Here is a 23,787-nt window from a genome sequence, read left to right on the forward strand (position 1 = left end):
GTATGGTCATGTTAGTTACCATGGCCCCAAACTGAGAGTTTCCTCCCAGAAGGGCACTTGATGCACTTTTGTCTTTTAAGAGAAAACACACCTGTTTAATCTGGCTTTCAGTTAAGTACTGTTTTCATGTGATTTATCATTTTATTTCATTTTCTCCCTTATTGATATTTTAATCATTTTCTATTTCTGTGTTGATTAATTCTGTGATGGACTCCGAATTTATGTCTTTTTCAAGAAAGTGATTGTAATTATTCTTAATAAAGTAGTTTCACTCCTAGTAGTTATACTGGTGATACAGACATCTGTATATCTCAAAGCAAATAATGAATAGTCATTCAGTCACACTGATTGGTGTATTTCTGCAGTTTCATGTACAACTTACGGCAAAAACCCCAGAAAAATAAGATGTCACGTGGGTCTAGTGTGTCTAGTGTGTCAAGTCAGTTTTATTTTCATAATACCAAATCATAACATAAGTTATCTTATGGCACTTTTTATACAGATCAGGTCAGGACCATACTCTTTGTGATCTTATTTACAGAGACCCAACAGTCCCCCCACGAGCAAACACTTGGCAACAGTGGCTTAGTGTGTTAATGTGTATTAATTTGGCTGAACCAACATTTCAGTAAGGCCAGGCAGTGGTAATGGTTCACAGTGTCAGGTCAGCACAACCCTCTCCAGAAAAGAACATTGTTATTGGGCCCTAGATTACATTCACTAACATGTGTGCATAGCAACAACAGACTGGTTCAGATCAGGGAAAGGCAGTGCCTATGGCACATTAACTAAAGTTGAGGTATAGCTAAGATATGTCAAAGATAGGGAAGGAATGATCATTCATCGCAGGTCTGCGATATTTGGTAATATTAATGTAGGGAAACTGGGCTGGCCAACAACAAGTCAGACCTGCTAAAATTTGAAAACATAAACCCACATCTCCCACTACGACACTTAAAGTATCAGCTTTATCTATTGTAACTTGCTAAACAGCCACTTTGAGATATGTCACACTACAAGCGAGAATTTGACCAAAAACTTTGGCCGTGTTTCTGGCTCCATTACCATTTTATGTTCCACCATCTGTCCACTGAATGCAAGCATTGTTTCCCATATGCAGAAAATGTTTGATGATCCTGGAATAAGCCCAATACTTTGATAAAACATTGTAAAGCTTCAAAAGTATATGAACTGGAAAAAAGTCAAGCTATTATTCTGCAAAGGTGGCTCTCAAAAAAGCCTCTCGTTCAGGACAGCGACAGAAATATTAAGTGTTATCCCTCTGAAAATATTTAATATTACCTCCTCTTTGCTCAGCTGAAAAATGGCCTTGAAAGCAGCTCTGTGCTGCAAAACTACAATGGAATCATAAGTCTTCCGCCTACATTATTTATGATGCTGAATAGATTGCGTTATTAGAGAGATGCCACAAGCTGAGGAACAGGCTGCCTTCCAAAAACTGGGCCTGGTTGTCGCACCCTGAGTGGCTTGTTAAGGATTCATGGGAGAAGGGGCTGAGGCTGAGAGGCACTGTTTGCTATTCGATTTGACCTTCAGATTTGCCAAATCCCATTTGTTATGGGGCTAAACACTGATAGAGATGTATTCCAACCAAGTACCACCCCCACAGACATATACACACATGTACAGTACACGTACACACACACACACACACACACACTCATACACCCACCAATCCAATCCACTTACAGACTAAGGCTCTTATGTAAAAATCTTAAATTATTCATAAACATGCATTCATTCTGCCTTGTACCTTTTGGAATTAAACCAAATAGATGGGTGTGTTTTGTGTGTGTAAGGGCACATGTGGGCGAATGGGGAAATTCTTCACAATTTGTCACACTTGAAGCATGAAATCACTCTAATATCATGTGAATTTGTGACCTGTACACTGAGCTCTAATTATAGAGGAGAGGGGAAGGTCTTGCACATGCAGATGAAGCATTAACTCACTTTGTTCTCTGGGGGCAGAAACACCTAAAACACGTGAGATAAAGGAATTAATGTGATGCTTTACAGTGTTGCTTTACAAAAACCTGATTCTATTGGTCTCACTAACAGACACTAGAAAGGAGTATTAACAATGTTCTAGTTGGTAAATTATCCATAACTAGTATTTTAAATCCTTTCTCAATTAAATTTGGATGAAAACACTGAAAACCCTTTCCAAAGACGGTCTTCTGTTCAGACAGAAAAAAACTGTTGAAGTCGCAGAGTAGAACATCCAGGATAATTGCTTGATTGTTCTCTTTACAGCTGGAAATGAGGAAAAGGAAAAGGAAAAGTGTTTCCTCCTAATAATTGTCTACATGACCCCCAACCAAGGAAATCTTGGGGGTTGTGTAATATCAGCAGTGGCAGTGGCACATGACAGCTCAACACACTTTGTGTGCAAAGTACTGGTTTTATAGACCTTTTAAGTTCTTTAATTTTGCCTATCCACATTCTTACAAACATGTGTGCCAAGCAGTGTTCAGACCAACAACATTTGATTTAAACCCTAAGATTGAATCAACCAAATGGGCCAGTCATGACTCCTGCCCAAGTCCTGCCCATTTTGGCCACCCTGCCCCTGTCCCCTGCTGTTTCTCCATCCAGCCACCAGATGTCCCCTGACTCCTCACACCCACCTGCACACCTGTTCACAATTCACAGTCACCAGACCTGCCTCATTTACCTACACACCTGTTCCCATTTCCCTCATCAGCTCCCCTGTGTATATACCAGCTCGGTTTTCCCCACTTGCTTGCCAGTTCATTAAGGTCTTCAGGTTTCTCATGTTGGCTGAGACTTGTGTTATTCTACCTGCCTGTCACCTGTTTGTGTTCTGCCTGCCTGCCTGGACTTTTTAAGCCTGCTCATTTTTGTGTTTAATAAAACCTCTTCACTGCATCTGCCTGCCTGTGAGTCTGCTTTTGGGTCCAGTCCCCCTGTGTTCACTCTGCTGTTTCTGACCAAATTTGGAGAGTAATCAGTGGCATGGGACTCACCTGGGCCTGGTGTTCCCCATGCATATCAGCCAGTCAGTCCTTGGGCAGATTTCCACATGACACACAACACTGTCTTGAGGTTTTCGTTTCCTTTTCTTTGTATTTAACCCACAACATCCGCGAAGCACATTTTCAATCAGCCATTCTCTACTGATTCCGAACTATATATTTGTTTGCGTTCATTTTGGTAATTTTACATGTGTATACATGTGTCTCCTGTTTTTGTTGCAGTCTAAGAGCTGGGATATAACACGGCTGGGCATATTATTTTTTGACTGTGTACCAAATAATGCACAAGATGTCTAAAATACTTCTGTTGTAGTCAAAGTAAAATATGTAATTAAATTTGAATGTTTGACTTAAAAGCTGGAACAACCAGAGTATACAGTATGTAACACTGTCATACACTATGGAGCACAAAATGAAGAGGACAAAAACATCTAAGTTGAAAGCTTTTTAGTTCTCATGAAAAAAACCTCATAAGAATTATTGCAATGCAATAAGGGGGCTGGAGGAAAGGGGCAATGAGCATGTGATCTACATGAAGAGACAGACACACACAGAGACAGAGAGACACGGCACACCTGAAAAGCATGGTATAATATCAGTATGACTATCAGCAGATCTTTTTCCTGTCTGTTTTTGCTGGGACGTACATCCTACACCAGCTGTGTGGGTCTGGCTGTTAACATGGGCACCAAAATGAAAAGACGCCCTGCGACTGCTACACACATGCAACACAACACAGGCAATGTTTCTTGGACATTAGTATGCAAATAATATGCATGCTCATTGACTGCTCTTCTCTACCCCAAAATAAAAGTTGAAACTGAAAAAGCTGACATGGATTTTTTTTAAAGCATTAAAAAAATAATAAAATCTAAACAAAATAACATAAGATTATAAAACAAATTTTTTGATGCCTATGTTGTTTCAGTGGAAGTATTTCAGTGTTAATTCAACTTTAGAAGTGCTTCAATGTCAATGTTTCCCTTTTCAGTTTGGATTTTGTTTTCAATGTCAAATTTTAATGTCATGTTCTATTCCTATGCACCTCTGACTTGCTTACATTGTAGCTGTACACAAGCTGTAACAGCCTGAGCTTTGTATTTGAACAGCAAGAGTTTACCCCAAGAGTTTGTGGACCATCAGACAGTGCTACCCTAGTTCAGGGACATTTGGCAGCAGAGACTGTGGCTGAGAAACTATATTAGGTTCTTCTGGACAAAATGCAAGTAAAGTTCCTAAAATGGAAATGAATTAACCACTAAGATGGTTAGCTATAAGTGAACAGGCATCTTGTGTAATGCTTATGAATTAGAGATGCAGTGAACATGCATTAAATTGTTATGTCTGGATACTTAAGGCTTCAGAAACTATTTGAAGTTTGTCTGTATTGTATTTTAAAGTCATTACAGCAGATGGCTGCTGCAGCAAAGGTTCAAGTGAGTAACAGGAGTATCACAGGTGCCAAGGGAAAAGAATTTGATCTAAAACTAATCTGATTCCATGCCTCTTCCTCATGCTCACTCCTCTCAGCTTTTGCTTGGCAGATCAGAGGACTGAGTTATCAAGTTTATTCCTCCAACAGGAATACGTAGCAGTGTTAACAAATTACAATCAGGTACTATTGGCACGTCAACACATTTACTCCTAACAGGGAGCAAGGCAGTGTGGGAGATGAGGGGGGAGGAGGGAGAATGAGACAGAGAGGAGGAGTGAGAGAAGGGTGGGAGGAGAAAAAGAGAGGTAGAGGAGTGCAGTATGTATTCTGTCTTTCTAGGGATCCTTTCTGAACGTGGCTCTTCTGGGAACACGTTAAAAGAAGTTCTCTTACTCTGTCTGTCTGGGAAGCTTACTGTGTTGATTTCTGCCAACTTGTAGGATTCTTCCATCTCCTCTCATTCTCTCATTCTTTCTGTTTTTTTCTGTTTTTTTTTTCTCTTCAGCTCTTGTTTGTTATCCAGACTCTCATGCATAATACATGGCAATTTGAATCACCTCGAGCTGTGCGCATCAACGGGGAGAATCCCAGCATCCAAAATTCTTCTCCTCACCTTGTTTGTTGTCTTTTGAGAGTTTGCCCAACTTGTATAAAATATTCTTAACTGCTAGAATTTTAAAACAATAACAGATAGGATTTCAGGTGGTAGAACATGGTGAAAGCTTCATTTTTGAACTTTTCTATTGATACAAGGTCAGTGTTTGCTCTCAGTTTATATGCAATTCAGCTTGTGATTTTGTGAAAAAGCTTTCATTCATTGCTGTTATTTGCTTTGACAGAATGGTCTGAGACACAAAAGCCTGATTGGTACCACCAGCACCGTGAAGGCTGTGAAAAACTGCATATTCACCCTTCTGCAACCTGCTCCATATATATTTATTAAAGGCGTATTTGTAGTTTTTTTTTCTGCTGCGGAACGTGGTTTCTTGCCAAGACCTTCAGCCATCTTGGTTTGTAATGCAAGACGTTATAATACACCCTATAAGCGGTGCTGCTTCTTCAGGACATGGCATCAGGATGCTACAGTGGCCATCGTAAAGAGATAAGGGGGGATGGCGGAACAGGGCTAGCTGGTTAGCATGCTAAGTTCAGTAGCAGAAAAGAAGAGATAAAACTAGAGGAAAAACATCACTGTTGCTTTCCACTGCTGGAGACATCTCTTGGTGATTAAAGGGATGAAGTTTGATGCTAATTAGCTGAACTGAACTGAACATTGTTTATAGAATAGGACATAAGAAGCTGTTTATTCTAATGTTGGCTATGAAGTATTGGCAAAACAAATAGCTCCCTTAAAGGTGTGATGTGAATACCACTGAAAATCATTTAGTCACTTTAGTAATCCTTGTGTGGGAACTTTGGAATATTAGCAGGAACTCCATCTGCATATTTTGTATCTCAGTCAATTTACCTCTATCTACTCATGTATTAACATAATCTGATAAAGTTGTTGGGGAATCACTTTCTTGTATCTTGTGCCCTTTATATTAAATTACATTTCAATTACATTTAGATTATGTGCAATTAATGTATATGAAGTAACTGGTGTTCTCCTGTACAAAGAGCTTGTCCTTCAGGCAAACCAACTTAGCTTGAGTCTAGTAGTCCATAGTAATTTAACCAAACAACAGCAGTCTGAGACACAGGAAAATTACAATGAATCACAATATTACTGACTTGCTACAGTAGGTGGCATGTGTGACCCCTCAACCAAGGCAAGACTTGCTGTAAATTTACTGCTGTTAACCAAAAATTGGTGTACACTGCATATGGCCATATACAGGGCTATTTTTTTGATCAGTCTAAATAATGTAAGGAAGGAGTGATAGAAGAATAAAAACAGCCAATGTGCTCCTATTAGAGGAAGAAGGTGTATGAAACAGGCACCAACTCCCCCATTTATTTTTATTTTTATTGTTTATTTTTTTCAGGGACAGTACACAATTAAAATTAATTGCACCAGAGTTAGCGAGTGTCTAATTTGCATGTTGTCCCCATCAAGGTAAATGACAGCTTTTACCTTTTACTTTTAAGTGCTCATGAAATGACAATCCCAACCCTCTGGAAAAATGCTAATAGTGCCTCTGAATTTTGCTGGCATTGTCTTTCTGTTCAGCTATAATAGGTGTTATACAGTGACACAAGTACGGATTTTTGCATACGTAGTTTAAAAGATTGGCTCCGATGCACCCATAGTGTTACACTGAAATAGAAACCTACAACCTTATTAATGGCACAGGTTTAGACATTAAGGAAAGCAGCAATGGTAGAACAACCTCAAGATTTCCCAGGGTGGTAAAGATAAACTTTTGCTTGACAGTGACAAATTGTTCAAGAATGAGGGCTGAAAACAGGGAACAGGTATAGCAAAACCAAAACCCAAAATCACTCATATTGAAAAAGTAAAATACAATGTTGCATTTGAGAGTTCACGGAGTTCAGTCCCATGTTCTTCATGTTTCCCAGGAGCCGTGTATACCAGAGTACAATCAGCATGTCTCCATGTTGGATCCATGCAGCTTGTAAGTGCTTCCTCTTGCCTGCACTAATTGGTTTAAGTGTTAAGTTATGTTGGTCTTGCCCTTTAAAGAAGCAGAAGCACACAGTGGGGACAGTTTCTCAGGTTTAAATGAGGGTTCTATGGAGAGAGATACATTTGCTAGAACTTCAAATAGTGAGAAATTAGTCAGCGAAGTACAGGCACACATTGATTTTTTTCTTTCCCTGGCGTTTTTCTCTTTTCCAGCTGTGGCAAGTAAACAGTCATCAGCAATTAATAGTAGAGGAAATGAAATACTTTAATAATAATAATTTCTTCACCAACTGTAAGGCAGTGACACATGGGAAACATACTGAGCCAGTGTAAATGAGCAGTTACCTGCTGTGAAGACAATGATTGGCAGTAGTTACTAAATAATGTGGACAAGAATATGAGGAACAAAAGTCCCATGATAAATACTGTTTGTCATAACTCCAAAATTGCCCATCCATAATGTCTCAAAATATGGCCTGTTACAACTGCGTTCATTTCACTCTTGTGGAACAAGGCTCCCATTACTGCACCTACAGTGGCCATAACCGTCACATTTCAATACTTATAAAGAAAATTATTGAATGCATAATCTTGCTATAGCTGCATGAGGCAGAACAGAGTGAGGGTTTTGAATGACAGTGAAAGACTTATCTGTTGTGAAGTTACTTTTTTACCTGCTTTTGCATGCTTTGACCAATAGAGGCCTCTAGCACTATTTGTATAGGCCAAATAACGAAGATGCTGTGAAGTCACTCTTAATGCATATTAAAGGAAAATTTCAGTACATTTCAACATGGCACATCTCACATAAACACGTCCATTGTGACTGTTGTTACCACCTCCACTGTAGAGATTTGGTAAAACAATGAGCAAACAAACACAAAACAAAACAACATATGTCAGGGCAAGCTGTGGGAGGCTTCCACAGCTTCCAAATAAATATGATTTTATTGTTCCAAATGCTTGTCACTAAGTCTGACTCCAAGTAATCCACCTAACTGTATGGAACAGCCATCAAAGCTCACTGTGAAGGGATCTACATCCAGGTCAACTTTCTTGCTTTTCCCCTTCGCTAAGAAAATGTATTACAAGTTTCTAGTGTTTATTTATGACTTTTACTTTTTTCTTACTTTACAAAGAGCTGACTGTTGACAATTGAGATGATTCATAGAAAAATCATGTTTGTTAGGAAAGCTGCAGCTGTACCTGATAAAGGAGGTGGGATCAAAAAGTTCTAAGACAGTTCCTGTTGACGAACAGAGCACGGCATAGTAATTCACATGCAGCAACTGCAAGCAGTAATTTTGTGAGCCTGTATTCCACATTATATTGCATAATCAACATCAAGACATATGTTATTTGCAATTTTGTGACCACTTGCAGGTGAACAATTATGATTTCACCATAACCCTCAAACTTGAGCAAACTCTACAGTGGAGGTGGCACATACAGAGTCCAAAGAACAAAGTGCACAATTTCCAAACCTTGTTTAGATTTTCTCTGGGATATCTGTGCCAGTTTAGTAGTTGAACAGGAAATAACTATGCCAACAATAAGCTTTTGATGTGTTGCAATCTCAGAAGAAGCTAGGTGCTCTCTTTGGCAAAGAAAAAGAACCATGGCTGATACAGTAGGTTTGGTGTCACTTTTTGGCAAATCTCAAACCCTGTATGGATGCTGTGGAATTCTGCATTGGTAGGTCAGGAAGCACTGACATGAATAATTATGTTTGTAACTGTCACATTGCTCCTATAAGGAGGCAGGGCTATTGCTGCCAATGAGGGTGCCAAATCAGAAAACTTGGGTTAATTTGGAACCAAAAACAAACCTCTTTTCTACAACATGACAAATGACAATATCAGTGATTTACTTTCCAGATATTTCCTGTCTCTGCCTAAATATATGTATGTATGTATATATATATATATATATATACATATATACACACACACACACACACACACACACACAGTATACTGTATGTGTCTAGATAGAGTTGTGTTAAGCTGATGAAGTCATGTGCATGTGTGTGTCCATATGTGAAGTGTGAGTGTGTGTGTGTGTGTGTGTGTGCTGTATGTTGTGCCTCAATTAGCTGAGGTAATGGTCTGAATAATGATGTTGCTTTTTTGCCATCTGGCCCCATGGATGCTCACTCTGCTCTGTTGTTTCTAAAATACACAAGGGAACACAGGGGCTATCTATCTTTGAGTGTGTGTGTGTGTGTGTGTGTGAGAAAGAGATAGAGAGAGTTTGTGTGTGTGTGTGTGCGTGTGTGTTTACCTCCCATCTGATAAATTATTGCTCTGCTTCTCTTTCTTTGAGCAATCTGATTTGGTGCTCTGTTGCATGCTGCATAAACTTCACTGACGCAGTGAATCTGGTTTAAATCCTTCTTCCTGTAGTTTTTCCTCTTTCCATCAGTTTCCCTTTTTCATAACCATTTCAACATCTGGTCCGATGAGCCCCCGAGTTTTTGTTCTTCTGTTCAAACCTACATCCAATGATGTGGCACACAAAGCATCATTTATTTTAAATCCCCTTGCTGTGCAAAAACGGTTCAGTACAAATACAATTTACTGTCTCAGTTGACTGTGCTGTACTTTAGCAAACAGTGCAAGTTTTCAGATTACAATACAAAAGTAGCAACATGATGATTTCCATTTCTGTGGCTGGCCAATTCCACCCAGGGTTGTGGGTATTTAATATAGATTTAATTATCAGGGTGTTTCCAGACATTGCAGCTAAAAACCTTTGCATGCCAAAAAAACATTAGACTAAATTAATTTAATCTGAGTGTCTGAAAAATACTTCTGACTTGGTATCAGTTTTGAACAGTATCCGTTTTTGACTGCTCTTCACTTGATCTCCTTTTTTTGTTTGTTTGTTTATGTCCACTGAAACTTTTAGAGTTTTATCCAAAATGCTATACTGTTCAGCCACAATAATAAAAACACAGATGAAGCGAATAATATTAATCATCTCATTACAATACAATCTGCTGGGAAAGCCTGGGTCCTGGTATTCATCTGGATGTTTCTTTGACACGTACCACCCACTTAAACATTGATGCAGACCAAACAACACCCCCTCCTTGGCAACAGCACTCCCCAACTACAGGGGCCTCCACCAGCAGGATAATGCTCCCACCACACCAGAAAAACTGCTCAGAAATGTCCTGAGGAACACGACAAAGAGCCCAAAGTGTTGGTGTTGACTTGGCCTTCAAACTCCCGAGATCCCAATCTGGTCCAGCATCTGTGGGATGATCCAAAACAAGCCAGAACCATGGAAGCCCAAGCAGCCCACAGGATCTAAGATCCAAAGGATCCACTGTTTACAATTATTGTTGTGAAGTATGCATCTTTAGCTCCATGAATGACGTTTTGTGCATAGTTTGTAACACCTCAGTAATCATCCATCTGATCCTGTCTTTGAATCTGTTTCCACTGCATTATTTGCATGAAAAACAAATATTGCATATGATATGATGTTGCATAAGAGCTCATGAATATGTTGCATTTGTATATGTTACTTTGTTCTCACCTTCTGTCAAGTTCATCCCAAACCTGTTCCATGGGGTCTACGGTTGGAGACTGTGCTGGACTTCCATCATGTGAAGCCACCATCTCGTTTTTTTCTAGCATTGTGGGTCATTATCTAGCTGTAGGATGAACTTGTCTTTTTTAAATACACAGTACTACTTCCTGCAGCATAGTATTGTCCTAATAATGCATCAGAGGGTGCAGTAACACAGTTTGTTCCAACACTGTCTTTGCACTGACAGAGGGGTTGTAAGTATTCAATTAAAGTTGGGACACCTGTAGAAACTGTTTACAGCAAGACTTAATTTACTTCCATTGGTGCAGGAAAGCAGTTTACCACTTACCTTTGTATCGTTTATGGTTGTTCTCTGAACTGCTTAAAGTTAAATAAAAACTGAGGAAATGGGGGTGCTCTAAAACTTTTGGTCGGCAGTGTACATGCCAGCTATTTGCCATGTCAAGTGTCCAGTTCTTCAATTAGGTTGTTGTGCTGTGAGCACCTTTTTCCATTAACCGTCTCTCCACAGGATACCCAGAATGAGAAAAAAGCGTGTCCCTTCAAGTACTTGATAATAGCCTCTCTAAACCTCACTACAACACACCTGCAGCTACTGCAGGAAGGACACATAGGAAACTGTGCTGAGGCAGAATGGCATGAATGACTCATTGAATTTAGTCCAGATTCAATATAAAACTGCTGACACACACTTTAAAGTTTAACCTGTCATTTCAGACAGAATTGGACAATATAAACATATAAACAGACAATATATTATTATATAAACAAACTGACCTTCCTTCTTTGCACAAAGTTCAGTCTGAGTGAACTTTGATCTGTCACTCAGATATTACTGTTTGTTTATATTCTTGTTTATAACTGCTGATGAAATAATACAAGCAGCAGAGAAGAAGGGATGATTTCTAGCTGCATTAAGGAAGGATGTAAGGACAGTGACAGAGGTTAATGAAGTTAAAATGTTTACCTAAGGCTACTTACAGTCTGGCCTACTTTATTGGTAACCATTCATTAAATATTTTCCTCTTTTTTTCCTTGCTATACTAATCAATATCATCATAATCTGTTATTTCTTGTCAAAATCTAGCACCCGCATTGCCCATAATGCAACTTGTCTGCTGACAGTTTGATGATTTTCACTCCACTCCAACTCCACTGCTGTTCATCAGACAAAGATATGATGCACAGTATCAACTTAAGTCATATTAAATATTCATCAAATAGGACACAGTGAGAGCATAAGTTTTCACATCTGTGCACATATAAATGTGACATACATGTATAAGAATAAGCATACACGATGATGTACAGTGCTCTGCAGTGATGTACCTAGTATTAATAGTGTAAGTTAATGCCACTGCCCATCCTTAACCTGACAGGAGGCTGGCCTGTGTTTACCATCCACTGCATTTTGTTACCCACCCTCCTCCGAGGAAAGAGACAATGACATCATTTGCTAATGTACATTTATTACCCTAAAGAGTAACTCCAGGTTTATGTAGGTGAAGCATGCCTTTGCATATTTCACATTAATCAGTGATGTTCCAAGTTTGCACTCCAAAACATCCACAGTAGCTCATTCAAAGGCCAATATTAGTCAGCAAGTTCATCACAGCATTTTCCTATAATCCTTGTGGAGCCATTAAATCAGCCTTTGTTCACTGAACAAAAAGCTGTCGCTGCTACACTGAACAGTTTGTCATTTTTTGTAGGCTCCAGTATGATTGTTACTGCAACAACTGAATCATTTCTGCCTGGAAAAGCCTTCTCTCTTCTTTTTTTAAGTATTTCAGTCAACATGCCAAAAACCATTAAGGAGAGGATCAAATGCATTATGCGTACCTGGAGACTGAGTCAATAAGTCCATTAGTGACAATTGTCTCTCTTCTGTTGTATCATCCTCTTTCAGTCATTTCATCATCCTTTACACTTTCTGTCCAAAGCCCTCACAAATGAGACAGAAGTATCACTCTTTAACCCATGTCCTCGCATCTCTACTCTTTTGTTCTCGTATCAGCTTTACATAAATGCAGTCAATAAATGAAAACAAACACTTTCTGTACTCACATCAGGAGACTGGAGGGCCTCTGTGATCTTTTGGTATCACCAGAGGAGATTCTCAATGTAATACCCATCTTAAGAAGCCAGCCTTGATTAAAATCTGATCTCATGAAATCAGGGTAATATCCACCCTGAGGAACTGGCCTTTGTGAAAATCACCTTTGTAAAAGTAAGATAATGAAGGCAGCTGAGGATGGGCACCCTCTGTTTTCTCTCTGTGATGGAAATTCTTGTATCTTGCTGCCTATTTAAAGAAACTAGGGTTTTTAAAAAAGGAGTAATGGATTTCTTCACATAAAGCCATTTCTATCTTATGATGTTGAAATGAGAGAGACAATTTGACAGAAAATCTAAGTTAGCTCCTGACTTTTTGTCAAATAAGCCTTTCCCCTTACTCCTGATTGCCTTTGCTGTTGAACTCACTTGACTTAGAGAGACACTGTCTTCTCCCTTCACAGGCCCACTCCACTGAACTGTCTGTGCAATCATTTATCCCATCAACTTTGAGAGACATATTGTCTCCTTTCTCCTTTGTTGTGTGTTGCACCTCTGGCCACTCCATGTACATTGCTATGAACTCAATTCACACAATGAATTGGCCTTGATGCAAACATCATTACCCTCTGGTCACTTGACTAAAGCTCTGATCGAAATGCAGCTATGATTAGCTAACAGTGAGTGCTACTCAGCCGCCTTCTTGCTAACATGGTTGGGAGCGAATGAGAGGAAGACACAGGTAGACAGAGGGATGACGATGTGGCAGGTTATTTTTAAATGACAGTAAGACACAGATAAACAGAACAGAGGGCTTTAAAAACTAAAGCAGCAGTTTCATTTTGTTGTAGCACTTTGCTTTTATATTCCAGACTTTAAATACAACCCAGTGCAAGAACACACACAGTTTAAACCCCATGTAAATCTAGCATCACCAATGATGTGGAGATGTCTGGAGTCATTTACAGGTGTTATCTGCATCTTACTGAGAAATAAGGACTTTTCTGCAATTAATTGACTTGTTCTCTTGCCAACTGAGAGCAAGTGAACTCAACATAGATGTCACATTTTAGGTTGATATAGAGAACAAACAGCCTTTTCGCACATCCAACAGACACAAAGCAACATTAGCATTCATCTGGAGTTGTGTTTATGGATACTTGGGAAATTCAAATAAAATATTCACTCTTAGTTCTGTTCTTGCTCTCTACCTTCCCAGACTAATATTTGGCACTTTAGCTGCTAAATGGTCCACTGTGTTCACCAGCTAGCTGCTTACTTTGTCTGCTGTCTGGTGTTAGTCAGAGGTTATTGTATCTGATTTATTTATCCAGTTAGGTAACTGCTGCCTGTTGCTGACAAAAATCTTGACATGAGAGCACTGAGAGTAAACTGAAGCTGCAGGCTAGAGACCCAAAATAAAGAGCTGAGCTCACCTTGAGCAGCCTCTGTCACATACAGCTAGTCATTTGGTATGTTTAAAGTGACCGTAACCAGTACTTTACAATAACAATGCATAAAGGTCAAGGCATCCAAAGCCTCAGCTGCTTGTTATATACAGTAACAGCAGTGTCCACTACAGAGACATAACAAGTATTTGTTTCAGTTAAGACAATGGATAACTGTTTGAAAACTTGGCAGTGCAGGTGTGGATTACTAAGGTAGAGACAGCATGGCTTGCTGGTTGAAAATATTTACCACTAGCAGAGGATGGTTTCGATCCATCGACCTCTGGGTTATGGGCCCAGCACGCTTCCGCTGCGCCACTCTGCTTTTGGCTGTTCTGGCTGGAACTGGCATCTACAATCTGGGGTTTACAGGCAATTTCTCATCTGAAAAAGAATAATGGGACTACAAGCTTAGTCATGGAGCCGTGCAAGAGAGTCCCATATTGTCAGCTTCTCACTAAATAATTGAGAGCTGGAAAGTGATGATATGGAAGATTGACTGGAACTCATCTTTGGTCAAAAGAACTTCAGGTGTTTTATTTTTCCAAATGTGGCTACACCAGCATTAAAGAGAAGGTCACTTTTTTTAATTCAGTGACTACAAAATACATGTTGTAAAGAATGACTGCAGCAGTAGATGTTTCAGTTAAGATGCATTGTGTCTGTTTCATTTTAACAATTTTTTTGATTACTCTAAGAATGGATTGATGAAACAAGCAACACATTTGCTAACTAGTAGCAGAGGATGGTTTCGATCCATCGACCTCTGGGTTATGGGCCCAGCACGCTTCCGCTGCGCCACTCTGCTCTCAGTTCTTGGGTTTACACTCATTTCTGTGCTTTAAACATACACACATTTAAAACAAGTGCCTCTGGACTACAAACTAAATGGAGTGGACTTGCAAAGGGAAGAACCAGGTTTTCAAACTGTCTTTCTGGGTAAGTCTACAGGGAAGCAATGCACCAACATGTGAACATAGAAACAGTTGTGTCTGAAAGCTTACCTCATCATGATAACTTGAGGAAGTTCATTCTTGAAACATAGAAGAGAGAAGCACTTACATGAGTCTAAGTCAGGAATTCAGCACCTTCCTCTTAAGAGACCACACCATCAAACCATTATGAATGACATCTGTTCAGACAAGCTTTCCTACTTCTCTGCTTCAAAGCCAAGACTGGGGTCAGATGTTCCAAGTACTGTAGGTAAAGACATGGCAGTGGTGGGATTTGAACCCACGCCTCCATAGAGACTGGAGCCTAAATCCAGCGCCTTAGACCACTCGGCCACACTACCACATATGGTGACCTTTTACCTGACTGGACCAGTGATTTCTGTAAGGAAAATGATCAGATTCTAAACAGAAAGTGTACATATTGACGTTGGTGAGGATTAATGCAGCCATCGAGTGTGATTTTCTCCCAGTGACATCCTGTCATTCTGTCAGATCTTTACTATAAAGACTACAGCTTAAGCAGAGTGTCTTAAACCACTTGGCCACGTTTCAAAAGAGGTGATAGTCCTCAACTGCTTGGGGCAAAATTCTGTCAAATCTTTACTTAAAAAATGCCACAGCTATAACCAAGACAGTGTTTAAATGTGGTGAGTGTAAAGGAGTTTACCTAAAGCAAAATTGCAGTCAAAGGCAGCTACTGGTACCTTTATTGTCAGCTGCTGAACCAACAAGGTGGAGATGGCACAGAGCACCTGCATGACTCTTTGTTTGAAAATGTACACAGTTAGCAGAGGATGGTTTCGATCCATCGACCTCTGGGTTATGGGCCCAGCACGCTTCCGCTGCGCCACTCTGCTCTTTCCCTTCTATCTGCAACTCAGTAGTGTCATTATGCCAATACATTAAACACTGTCTAACTTTAAACTGAGGACTGTTAAGAAGTTTTCCAAACAAATGCCCTCTTGTCACTAGAAATTACTAATTTGGACTAAGGGTCATGACGAATGGCCACTTCCTGTTGTATTTTTCTGTCATCAACAATTGTAAACAGACATAGATAAATGGATTTCAAACATTGGTGGTTTTAAGCAGACCTTTGTATGTGGCAAATGTTTTAGATCTAACTGACTTATAACACTGAAAACATATTAAATACATTTTGCTCATGAATACAAGTTTTATAAATAAATAAAAAATATTCCCAGAGAAAATAACTGGTTGAGAGAGAGCAGAGAAAACCACAAGGACAAAGCAAAGGAGTGTACAATAGATCACCAGACTGGCAAAACAGATGGAAACAATGCATGAAAGAAGATGTTGATGTATCTGAAAGCCTCTCTTGTCATCAGAACTTAACTTCAAAAAACACAGTCAAATTTTGGAATCTAAGCCAACACATGAGACCTGTTCCTGCTGAGTTTTCCTAATATTGTGCAGTTATTCCAATACTAGCAGGAGAGAAAGATGGCACCTTAGACCACTCGGCCACACTACCAGATTGCTAATTGAGACCTATTAGTTGACCGTATTTACCAGTAGCTGAAGATGGTTGCAATCCTCTGGGTTATGGGCCCAGCACACCTCTGCTGTGTCATTCACACAGGTCATACATCCTAACTGAAGCACACAAAAGATTGACAGCTGCACTTGTCAGTTTGAAGGATATGATGGTGGAGACATCTGAAGCCTCAGCTGCTTGTTACATAGAGTAACTGCAATGTCCACTACAGCAGCAAAGGGGGCACCTATCTCAGTTTAGACACTTCAGGCAACAGGTATCTATTTGTCTGAAAACTTGGCAGTGCAGGTGTGGATTATTAAGGTAGAGACAGCATGGCTTGCTGGTTGAAAATATTTACCACTAGCAGAGGATGGTTTCGATCCATCGACCTCTGGGTTATGGGCCCAGCACGCTTCCGCTGCGCCACTCTGCTTTTGGCTGTTCTGGCTGGAACTGGCATCTACAATCTGGGGTTTACAGGCAATTTCTCATCTGAAAAAGAATAATGGGACTACAAGCTTAGTCATGGAGCCGTGCAAGAGAGTCCCATATTGTCAGCTTCTCACTCTGGGTAAAATAATTGAGAGCTGGAAAGTGATGATGTGGAAGATTGACTGGAACTTATCTTTGGTCAAAAAGAAGCTCACATTTTCAGTTGAGTGCCTACACAATCTATAGAGTAACTGCAGCAGTTTCAGTTAAGACACTTTGAGGCAACAAGTAGCTATTTTTCTGATTACTCTGAGATTGTGTTGATGAGATAGGCTACACATTGGCTAACTAGTAGCAGAGGATGGTTTCGATCCATCGACCTCTGGGTTATGGGCCCAGCACGCTTCCGCTGCGCCACTCTGCTCTGAGGTCTGTTTGGTCCAGCTTGCACCTACAGTCTGGGGTTTACAGACAATTAATTGGATACCGGGACTACAAGCTTAGTCATGGAGCTGTACAAGAGAGACCCATATTATCAGCGTCTCAGTCTGGGTAAAATGATTGGAAATCAAGTAACAATGTGGAAGACTGAGTGGAGCTTATCTTTGGTCTAAAGCAGGGGTGTCAAAATCAATTTCATCCTTGACCACATCAGCATTGTGATTGACCTCAAAGGGCGAGTAGACTATAGACTACATAAATGTATCTCTCATGTCACATAATTGCCTCTGCATTCAGTTATTAGAAGTTTTCATAATAGTTAATAACTAGCTTTGAAAGCTAAGTTTTCAGGGCTGGGTGGCAGTTGCTTTTTTGCTTTTTTCTCTTCCACCAGTCCAACTAAGCCAGTTCTCTCACCACACATGGCAGGCTCGCCATATATAATAATAATGCTGGTTTACTGGTGGTTCCCAGTTTCCAAGAGTTGAATGGGAAGCAGAGCCTTCAGTTATCAGGCTCCTCTACTGTGGAACCTTCTCCCAGTTTCGGTTGGGGAGTCAGACACCCTCTGTACCTTTAAGAGTCGGCTTAAAACTTTCCTCTTTGATAAAGCTTATAGTTAGGGTTGGCTCAGGCTTGAACCATCCCTTAGTTATGCTGCTATAGGCCTAGACTGCTGGGAGATCTCCCATGATGCGCTGCGATGATGAGCTTCTCTCTCTCTCTCCACAGTATGAATACATATCCCATAAATACGTTACTAACTCAATATCTTCCCTTTCCTGTAGTATTGTGCTCTCCCGTCTCTCTCTCCTCTTCTGTCTCTTTCTGCAGGTATTTCTGCCTCTGGAGTATTGTCAGTGCTTTTGTCATCAGCTCATGAAAAAGGCAGAGAACTGCGCGCCTCTTCAGCCAGCTGTATTTTACAATAATCACAGTCTTTGAAAGCTTTCATGGGCCACATAAAATGAAGTGGCAGGCCTGATTTGGCCCGTGGACCTTGAGTTTGATATGTCTAAAAAGCTTCAAGAGTTTTTTTTTCTTTTTCTTTTTGTAAACATGGCTACAGCAGCATCAAAGAGAAGCTCACTAATGACTTGCATGAAAAGACTACAAGGGAAACATGAAACTGTTAAACTGTTTGCTGTTGGATTTCCCAGTAACCAACTGACTGCGGCAGTTGACCAGTCTCTCTCCTGAATCCTAAAGCTGAGTATAGAGTATACACTATCAGGACTACTTGTTGGATGAAGAGCTTTAGAACTCCCCTCCCCCCACACTTTTCCGATTAGGAGCTTTGTTCGATCATTTCTGCAACTTTCCAAAACCAACGACCTGACATTCACACCCGCTTCAAGCTGTGAATGAAAAGAAAAGAGCCAAGGTTTTAACTATGAACAACCAGGTTGATTGTCTGTCAGAGGGACTGTGTCAAAACGTGCACTATTACCCCCATATTTAAACAATTTTCTGTGTCCCCTCTCTCTCTCTACGATGGCTGACTTTTTCTGTGTGGTCATATGGAACAAGTATACATTTCTGACGTGGTTGGATACCCCATACAATTAGTTCTCTTCTAGAATAACATGGCCATAACAGTTAGGCACGATGACACATGAAGATAGCAAGAAAACCAGCAGTGAGATTCAAACCCTGCCTCCTGAGAGACTGGCCACAGTACTAATACATCTAACCCTTCATTTTTCAGCCTTGATGGTTTGTCCAAACTAAGATTAAATAAGACAGGAGGCTTTCATGAATGAAGCTTTCATCTATCATCCTTAAGTGGTCAGCCACAATTCACAAGCTTTCTGCTGTTACTGCTTTATCACTGCTCTGGTCATGGCTATCAAATTTGTGACATTGTTGAATGTCATTGAAACAAGTTAAGAAAAGGTGATTACAGATGGAGACACCAGCAGTTTAGAGTCTCTTCTTCCATTAGCAGAGGATGGTTTCGATCCATCGACCTCTGGGTTATGGGCCCAGCACGCTTCCTCTGCGCCACTCTGCTCTCCCTTACAGTTACAGTCAGAGTTTACAAGTCAGTAATTGCACTATGGCTATTTGTCAAACACTTTATCACTTGGACCTGAAGAAAGTAAAAGTTTCCAAACTAGTAACTTAATATATGTTGTCTCTACAAAATAAATTGAACTACAAGGTATGACTAATGGCCACTTCCTGCATTCAAGTGTCTTCAATATTTGTAAACGGCATGAATCAGTGTATTTTAAACCTTGGTTCATTCTTAAGCAGACCTTTGTCTGTGGCAGGGGTTTTAGATCTGACATCTGATATTAAAAACTGAAAACAAATGTAATAGATTTTGCTCATAAATACAGGTTTTGCAAATAAAAACTTCCCAGAGTAAAGGATTGTTTAAGAGAGACTGAGCAAAGACCACAAGCTGGAAGCACAGGAGTGCACAATAGATCACCAGATGTTCATGTAACTGAAAGTTTCTCTTGTCATCAGAATTTACCTTCTAAAAGAACACACTCAAAATAAGTAAATGTTTAATCCAAGCAAACATATACCACCTCTTCCTGCTGAGTTTTCCTAATATCCTGCAGTCACTCCAGGATTTGAATATAGTGCCGGGAAATAAAAATGACAGTAGCAGGATCTGAACCCACACCGCCAGAGAGACTGGCACCTAAACCACTTGGACCACTCAGCCTCCCCACCAGATATTAGGCAGTGTCACTTCACTGCTGTGTTCACAACTCTATCAAATCCTTTACCAATAAGACAGGGACACATCCAAACTCAAAACACTGTTTATTAAATTGTGCACAGAAGGAAGGATAATAAGCAGATTAACTGAATGAGTTTCATTGAAACCAAAGTGCAGTCAAAAGCTGCTACAACACATTTATTAAAAGCTGCTGCTGCTACAGCAGTAAAAGCAGAAGACATCTAAAACACTCGTGATGACAGGTTTCTATTTGTCTGAAAACCTGGCACTGTGGGCAGTGGTGAAGTTATATGAATATGAATGGAGACCTACTGCTTCACCATATTTACCATTAGGGGAAGATGGTTGTGATCCCTATGGACCCAGCATGCTTCTGCTGTATCACTCACACAGGCCACACACCCTAACTGAAGCACACAAAAGAATGACAGCTGTTAATGTTAGATTAAAACACCTCAATTCAACTAATGACAAGGAATGCATCAGAAACCTCAGCTGTTATATAAAGCAAATGAAATCATCTTGGGCAGCAGAAGATGCAGACTTAGATAACTCTTGGGGAAATGGGTAGCTAGTTGTATGAAAACTTGATTGCTTGCTGGTTGAAAATGTTTAAGCATTAGCAGAGGATGGTTTCAATTCATTGACCTCTGGGTCAGGAGCCCAGCACGCTTCCACTGCATCAGTCTGCTTTCAGCTGCACTGAATGGGGCTTCCCCTCATGGCCTGTGCTTTACACTCAATTACTTTTTAAAAAAGATAATGGGACTACAAGCTCAGTCATGCAGCTGTACAAGAGAGAGACATGTAGTCCTGTGTTTTTTGTTTTTTGTTTGTTTTTTTAAAAAAAAAAACATGGCTACACCAGCATTAGAGAGAAGCTGGATAATAACTTGAAATTTTTCAGGTGGAATCAACAGTGTGTTGATTTCCACCTGTCTGCTGAGACTGACTAGTTGCCTTGCTAAATTCTAAATCTTGAAAACATGGCAGTGTAAACATAGCTTGCTGATGAACAACATTTAAGTATCAGCAGAGGATGGTTTCAATCCATCGACCTCTGGGTTATGGGCCCAGCACGCTTCCACTGTGCCTCTGCTCTCCCTTGTTATGGCCAAGAGAATTTTTTTTTCATATTGCGCATATTTATGAGCAAAAAAAAAAAAATCTTCCCCAGGGAAATGCATGTCTGAGAGAGAGCAGAGAAAGCAGAAGCAGAAAGCAAGGGAGAATGGGTATCATGGTCAAATGCAAATCATGATTCTTCTAGTGTTATTACCCAGTTGGACTCTGCTGTGGGAACCTCTGGTCCAACTGGGAGATCTCAGTTTCATTTCACTCCAAGAAAATCTAATGAAGTCTAGTTAAGCTTCATTTTAAATGTAAACCCAGAGCTAATGAATTCTCTCCTTTCCTTCCCTCTTCTCTTGTTTCACATGCACATACAGCACACACCATTCTAACAGCTTCCGCACACTTTCCAAATGTTTTGAACTTTATATACTTGAGAACAGAGAACATATTAAATATAATTTGACTGGCTGTCAAATTAATAGCCTGTCACAAACTTCTGAATGTCCATTACTCGTGAAATGGGAACAAAATTGGTGTCTGTGTTTGCTTCACATAGTGAGTAATTTTGCCAGTGGGCCAATGTAGCAAAAACTCTTTTAACCATTCAGGCTGCTGTGATTCAGTGGCTCATGGATATATTCCATATATCTGAGAACACACTGCCTGCACCTTATCCGTGGATAAATGGAGGGGAGCCTGAAGAGATGGATAACACTCTTCCTCCATGAAACTTTTTCAGTGTGAGAGGTGTGTGTGTGTGTGTGTGTGTGGGAGAGAGAGAGAGAGAGTCTCAATACCCAAGACAAATTAAATGAGTGAGGTTGAACTAAAGGTTTGGGTGGTCTCTCTCTCTCTCTCTCTCTCTCTCTCTCTCTCTCTCACACACACATTATCACTCACTAAATGTACTTCATACACACAGTTTTTTCACACTCTCATGTAAATATGCTACCTTCCTCACATAATTTATATACACTTCTTTCAATTCATTCACACAGTACATCTCCAGCCTGGTTTCAACAAATGGGGCATGAATAGCATACCCGTTTCCTTAAGTTATTTGGCTTGTTATTACCTCACATTTTTTGCTTGTCACAGGTAATTTCTCTTACTTACTAAGCCCTAACCCTAACTAACTAAAATGCCATTGAATGATAATAACGAAAAGCTTGAAAGCATGAAAAGTATGTGGCAGAATTTCTGACACTGCCGGTTACAACAAATCCAAACTTACCTTAAAAGTAAAATTTGCCTTGCAGCAAAAATTATAATTGGTCATGTGTGCATCCACTAGTCCTCAGTAGGAGACTTGCTGGGCACTCAAAATTCACTCTGAGTGAGTCTTGTTTCTTAGTTTCTGTTGTAAATGCGTATTTTCTCTTGTGTTTTGGAATGGCTTTTCAGTTGGTGTGAAATTATTCCTTGTGCATCTCTTGTGTTTCAAGTGTTTTTTTGGTTCCTGTGTATTTTTGTGTTTCTGGTTTCTTAGTTATATTTTGGTTTCCCTGTCCCTCGTGTTCCTTGTGTAGTACTTCCTGTTTTATTTTGAAGTTACTTGTCCTGGTGTATCTCTTGTGTTTTTACTTCCAGTCTTTGTTCCGTTTCCCTCCGTGTTTCCTGTCACACCTGTGGTCAATTGGTTAATCATTCCACAGTGTATATATAATCCTGTCTGCCCTGGTTTTTTTGTTGGCGTGTTGAGTTTTGTTCCTCTGTCAGTTCATGTGCCATGTGTCTTCTATCTGTAGATCCCTGTGTGATATCCCCTCAGTTTTTGGTTTTCCTTTGTTGATTGGACTTTATGCACATTTTGTGTTTCTTGGACTCTCTCTCAGCACCTGCACTGCTAATAAGCTTTTTTTTTTTAAATTATTTTTTGGTTTAATAAATCACAAACTCCCAGCAACTGGTGTCTGCATTTTGGGTCCTGTCTCCAGAGTCCCTCGTCCTTAAATGTGACAGCAATGGTGATTTCCTGGCGATGATCTCATCAGTTTTACATTTTACACTCGGTACTTTCCTGAGGAAGAAACACATTATTTCAACATTATGTTGTGTTAAAAAACCCGTGGTGAAAGGTGAGGAACATCAACAGCAACATCTCTGCCCTGCGGACATAGAGCGTCAGGCATACCAGAACACCAGCTGCAGAGCAACAGCTGGTATACTTTGTACACAAGACCTCACCATGGACTACAGCTTTGACTATGTGCCGCAGGTCTGTCTTAATACAATTCTATTACTTGAAGTACATGTAGACTGAATTGTTTTTAGTGTCACCTCCTCAGACTGAGAAATATATCCCAAAATAATGCAAGAATAGCTGAACGATACAAAAGTCCTTATCTGTGAGTGTGCACATGGGATAAAAGGTAAGACCAAAATAAGAACATTAATTTAAAAAAAAAAGTATGATTTAAAAAATCAGTTGCATAATGTGAATCACTATTTACTTATTCTTTCCCGTCCTTTCTTATTTAGAGAGGTCCATTATCACAGTGACCCTCTCCAGCCTGGGCTGGTGTACTTTTTGGTTCCCCTCAAGTGTGGTGTGTTTGGAGTGTGCTGTGAGGGTG

General features: G+C 40.0%; 1 non-coding gene across 1 annotated transcript; it reads right to left on the bottom strand.

The window, feature by feature from the left end:
• Window positions 1-15,321: 15,321 nt before the first annotated feature.
• On the bottom strand, window positions 15,322-15,403 carry trnal-uag (transfer RNA leucine (anticodon UAG)). Its single transcript has one exon. It is a non-coding gene; the product is annotated as a tRNA-Leu (tRNA).
• Between the last annotated feature and the right edge of the window lie 8,384 nt (window positions 15,404-23,787).

This window comes from Lates calcarifer, linkage group LG8 (assembly GCF_001640805.2).
Source record: "Lates calcarifer isolate ASB-BC8 linkage group LG8, TLL_Latcal_v3, whole genome shotgun sequence".
NCBI classification, from domain to species: Eukaryota; Metazoa; Chordata; class Actinopteri; family Centropomidae; genus Lates; species Lates calcarifer.